Raw genomic sequence first — 6,227 nt, forward strand, 5'->3', positions numbered from 1 at the left:
AACCAACCAATCTACCGACCAACCAACTAACCAACTAAGTTAAGGTGACAGATGGAATGCTGTGGCACTTCTCAAAAAAGTTAAAGCTGCCTGTCTCAGTCAGCTTGGATTGTTATAAGGAAGGTAGCTTAAGCAATAGCTATGACATCCAGTTTTAAGGGTCATAAGTCCAGTGACATAGGTACTGCAAGTCTTCTTCTTGAGAAAGGCAGTCACATCACCCCCTCTTAGAGCTTTCTCCTCTTAAATGGATATCGGATCTATAGAAGAAACAGCATACTTTCAAGTGAATCTCATGTCCTCTCCTCATGAACACAAATCTAAATACCATCACTGATTGGATAGCACTTTAACATTCGGGCTTTAAAGGGGTGAAATCTTTCAACCTATACTGTTGTGCCTGTATGATGGCTAAGCTCATGAAAAGCATTGTAAAAACTGAAGCAGACTGTAATTACTTATGCAGAATATAAATCTGAGAAGCTTAGGTTTAAGAGTCTTTATTGGGGTGCTGACATCGGATAACTTTTCTAAAACTTTCTACTAAACCTTAAGTAGCATGTGGATGGGACATAATCAATGTTTAGTGTACTGTGTTGTAAATGACATCATTAAATCACCCTTACCCAAAGAAGAAATTCCTATTCAATCATACTTTTCTGAGGCAACTTAATAAAATGTAGAGTGTAAATCGGAAACCTGAAATGCATGCCTTTGGAAATTTTAAAACTATCTTTTTTTGCTGACCTTAAAATGACATTCTGCAGCCTTTTCTTGGATTCATAGCTATTGATGTTTCAGCATAGTACTCACGTTTCTGTGAAGGAAATGTTTGCATTCTTCAGGTGTTGGTAGTAAACATAGTAAACTATATAAACAAAGAATACAGTGAATAGAAAATAAGATTATTTTAAATCATTTTGATTTGGAAGACATTTTATGCATTTAAATTTTATAAAATGTATGCAAACACTGAAAAATGATTGTATCCAGTGAATTATAATTTAACTGTCATAGATGTGCCATTGTTTGGGGAAAAATTTTAAAATCTACTGAGCAGTTTTTCAGCCTACAGTGCATGCAGTATGATTAACTACAGTCTCTCACCTATGTAATAGATCTCTAGAATCATTGCCTCTGACCTGCATAACCTTTGTACCCTTAGCCTATTCCTCACTGTTCACCGATTTCTACCCCACTTCCTGCCACAGCTCCTAGTAATCATGGTTCTATTCGTTTCTATGAGGTTCCCTGTTCATATGAGTCTTACAACAATGAGATACTACAGTGTTTTCTTGCCTCCTTTGTCTCATGGTCACTTAGTGTAAGGCATTCTGTCTATTTATATCGTTGCAAAGAACATGACCCATGTCTTATGGTGCCCATCTTTACGTAAGGGGTGTTTATTTTACCTCTGATACTTTGACATATATGTTGAGTATTTTCTAAATATCTTATCTGTTATGAATAAAGACAGCATAAACACAGGAATCCAATCAATTCTAGATTCTGACTTCATTTCCATTGGTTATACAGTCAGAATATAAATTTCTTCTAACTTAATTTCTCACTTTTTGAGACACTTCCATATGAATTTTTATATATTTGTTTACATGTCTGGAAATGTCACCCAGTTTTTGAAAAGCCAAATCATGATTTCCTAACAATCTGTAAATGTTCCAGTAACCAGAGGAAAGCAATTTATATGATCATGTAGAATAGTTTTTCAAATGAAAGAAAGAAAATGTAAGATATACTCTTATTATTTCTACCACTCCAACAACTGATGAGGCAAGGTCATGTATTCTTCAATTTAGTTTCAGCTGAGAGTCATCTGAGGGTGTGCTATTTTGAGGGATGGCTCAGAACAAGATTGGCATGTGGCCTTGTCTGTGAGAGATTGGCTTGAATGATAATTAATGTGTGACAGCCCTGCAAATCATGGCAGCTCCAAGCATAGGCATGTGGGCCTGGACTGTATCAGAAAATCAGCTGAACATGAACCTGAGAGTTAGTCATATGGCTAGCCAGAAAACAGTTTTACTCTGAAGTTCTTATCTCCAGGTTACTGCCCTGTCTTCTTTCTGTGATGGACTGTGACCTGGAAATATAAGATGAATAACCTTTTTCCCCCCAATTACTTTTGGCCAGTATATTGTTACAACAGAAAGGAACTAGGACATGTAAATTCCGAGGATCTGGAGACCTATGTGGAACAATAAAAGTGAGGAGTATTCATGGCTTTTCCTGAAAAGCACCATTGTGTCTCTAAGAATTCTGTATTCATATCCACTCAGGGTGTCTAGTTCAAGTGGAAACCATGGGAATTATATATCATCATGGCAGTAATTTGTGTGGAAATTATTGTATCGATGTACTACAAGTGGACAACCACAGCTTAAGATGGCAGTTGAGTTATTATAAACCAGTCTCATCCTGCTTCATCTAATATTTTGTGCTTGAAAGAGGACCATGATTTGGTGTAAATTGGGCATTCATACTGGGTTTACTAATCATGGAGAAACAGGTGGAAACAGTGAATAGGTGAGAACAAAAAGAATTCCCAAGCAAGGATGAAACTGAGAATGCACAAGGTTTCTTTCTCACACTTGGTTTTCTTTGTATGTTTAAAGAAGATACTTACTGTAACTAGCATGAGGTCATTTGTATTGTTCTCATTGTCCTGATGATCAATAACCATTTCTTCATACTATCAGTACACGACACAGTTTTAAATTGATTAAAAACAATCATTATGCATGTGTTGAAGCAATACATGCGAGGAACTTTATTATACATCCTCCATGAAACATCTCCTTGTAGGTATTACACTAAGAACAAGAAAGGAAGCAGTTAAATTGGTCTATTTAAGCACCACATGGTTAACAATTACAGAATGGCTTCCAAGTGTATGAAGATGTTTAAATCATCACAATCACATTGTAGAAGGTAGTTCAAATAACACCTGAGCATTAAACATGCAATTGTCTTGTCTTCATCTATAGAGGACAATTTCCTCTAATCAATCCTGTCCTACAGAAATCAATGAATTACAACCTGAAACTCCAGAAATTTCTGAGTTCTTATGAAAGTATTGGCAGGAGACCTTGTTTCCCAAAGAATATGCTGTTTTACTAATTAGAGTAATTGGTTTTACAAGGTGGAAAAATTAAATAGGAGAATGCAACAAATTTCTATTACAGTACAATGCTTTTAACACAAAAAAAATATTTGGAAGAAAAGGGAAATACATCAGGGAGCAGATATGAAAAGAAAAATAACTACATTGTATTAATTTTCATATAAGCCATCAATTTTTAAATTCATAGTACATAATTTTTATTCTTCAAGTCAAATCAAAATTAACAAAATAGAAATATAGTACACTAAAGTAAACTAAGACAGGCCAGAAATATTTCCATTCCATTATGAGCCAGTTTTTTTTTTTTTATTTAAACAATTTTTATGGGATATTTTCTTCACTTACAATTCAAATGCTATCCAGAAAGTCCCCTATACCCTCCCCCTGCCCTGCTCCCCAACCCAGCCACTCCTGCTTCCTGGCCCTAGTATTCCCCTGTATTGGAGAATATAATCTTTGCAAGACCAAGAGCCTCTCCTCCCAATGATGGCCGATTAGGCCATCTTTTGCTACATATGCAGCTAGAGACATGAGCTCAGGGAGTACTGGTTAGTTCATATTGTTGTTCCACCTATAGGGTTTCAGACCCCTTCAGCTCCTTGGGTACTTTCTCTAGCTCCTCCATTGGGGACCCTGTGTTGCATCCAATAGATGACTGTGAGCATCCACTTCTTTATTTGATAGGCACTGGCATAGCCTCACAAGAGACAGCTATATCAGGGTCATGTCAGTAAAGCCTTGCTGGCATATGCAATAGTGTCTGTGTTTGGTGGTGGATTATGGTATGGATCCACGGATGTGACTCCATCTTTGTATTAGAAAAGCTGAGAGTGGCTTGTCTCCACAGCATTTCTTACCTTTTTCATTTACAGATAACTGTATAATCTGTTTATTTTCTATTGTAGTTGTGTTCATGTCTGTGAGTTTACTATCTTAGGATATTGGTTGTTACAGGCTGGCTTTGTTGGTTTGTTTTGTTTTTGTTTGTCTAATTTGTCTATAATGTTTACATTGCATTTTTCTGGTTTTGTAAATACAAAATATTTTTTGTTTTTCCTCAGTTAATGTTTTTCTCAATTAATATTTTAAATCTTCCACTGGAATATAAGTAAGTACATGGAACAAAATTATTGAAATAAATAACCTTCTAGATCTTTTTTAATCCTTTTAAAAGTCAGTTTGAGTTCACATGATTTTAAATTAAATTATGACTGTCAATATTTACTGAATCAATTACAATTAAGAAGGGGGTAAACATTTACTAACAGGCATGCTTCATTTCAATTCCGAAGTACACTATCATTATCACAGGGGGGAGAGAAACAGTTTATTTACATGGGATTAATATTTAATTTTTATTGGGGAAATGATGACAGCATTCTCACAAGATTAGGTTCAGTAAAGATGCATCCCTTGTTGAAATTCAGAGCATTCCCTTTAATTCAGAATATAATTAGCTGAAATTTACATCTGAGTGTATGTGGTTGTTTGTGTCAAATTGAAAGAATCTTTAGATGCAAATCTTTGTTCAGACTTGTAAAAGAAGGTGGTTTGGGAAGGAAAATGAGAATTCTGAACAGTCACATTTTGTTACCAAATGTTTGTGAAGTATCCTAAACTTTTGTGCCTGTATATGATATTATCTAGTTTACTAGGTTGATAACTTAGTTTCCCACACAATTCTCATATAAGCTTTAGGCCTAATATCATAATCAGGATGTATGAAAAAGAGTAAAATGTAGTACATTTCATCGAAAGTGCTGTCAACTACAACTGTGAGCTATGTGGTGGTGTGGGCCCATGAGGACATAACAGGCTGAAACTTACCTATCAATAGGAAAAACTGTTTTGACAGGATAGCTCTCATTTAAATGAGCTATTGAGTAATAGTTCAGAGATCGTAACAGATTCTGTAATTTCTGTATTAAAATATTCATCTCATTAAAATGTAAATTCATGGCTAACTAACTTTGTCAGTATTGTTATTTGGAAAAAAAAATGTTCAGGCAAAACAAGTGTGTCTGCTGGTTGAAGGCAGCAACAGGCCTGCTCTGGGAATGAGATTAGCCATGCTGGTAGAAGCAAGGTTGAAGCCCCATTAGGCTGGGCCCCTGCAGCATTTGTGCTGGAGGAGCTGAGGAAATCACATTAAGGTTGGCTTTTTTTTTTTTTTTTTGTTTGATTATTTCCACATTCCCACATAGTCTTTATTTTTGTCTTTCTAGAACATATCTGAATCAATTTTTCTTGGATCAGTTTATGCTGGTCTTCAGGCAGGAACTCTCACTTGAACTGTGTCTTTCTGAATATTNAGCCTTCTCTCTTCTACTGCAGAACCCAGAATTTACCAACTTCTGAAATNTTATATCATTCNAATTTTCTCTATCTATCCTGCATTTTTCCCTGTCCCTCCGCACTCCTTTTCTTCTATCTCTCCATCCCTGCCTCTCTGTCACTTACTCTCTGTCTCTCCACCTCTTACTCTCTGTTTCTGTCTCTGTCTGTCTCTCTCACTCATACACACACGAGCACACAATTATGTACATACTTAACAAACAAAACTGAGAAGACTACTCAGTGTGTTATTGAGTTAAATACTGGTCATATGAGGACTAGATTTCTTATTCCTAAAAAGAAATATAAAAGGCAGATATGGTAATATGTGTCTGAAAGTCCAGTGCATATATTCCTGTTAGTAGGTGGAAATTGGAGGAGCCAGAGAAGATCACTGGCCAGCTAGCTTGGCATAATCAGGAACATTTCAAACAACCTGTATCTACCTGAAATGGATACTAAAATCCAGAAAATAAGTGATTCAACTTAGCAGGAACTGACCAGATAAACCAAAGGAAGCTAGAAAGGGGCATAGTGTTAGATGTAAAGGAGAAAACTATAAAATCAAATAGAACAACACTCCCACAGCAACAAATTAAGACATAATGATTTCTTTTGGTGTTTAGAAAACACCAACTCATCATCAGAATTATTAAATAAGAGATAAGGTTCTAATTTAAATGTATAAAATGAAATTCCATTTGCACCTGCTCTGATCACTGTTGCCATAGTATTTTAATCCCTGATTCTT

General features: G+C 35.7%; 1 protein-coding gene across 2 annotated transcripts in view; it reads left to right on the top strand.

The window, feature by feature from the left end:
* Positions 1-6,227, top strand: part of Grid2 (glutamate ionotropic receptor delta type subunit 2) — a 1,450,739-nt gene that overhangs the window by 286,581 nt on the left and 1,157,931 nt on the right. The gene's annotated exons all lie outside the window — the stretch shown is intronic.

The sequence above is a fragment of the Mus caroli genome, chromosome 6 (assembly GCF_900094665.2).
Source record: "Mus caroli chromosome 6, CAROLI_EIJ_v1.1, whole genome shotgun sequence".
Classification (NCBI taxonomy): domain Eukaryota; kingdom Metazoa; phylum Chordata; class Mammalia; order Rodentia; family Muridae; genus Mus; species Mus caroli.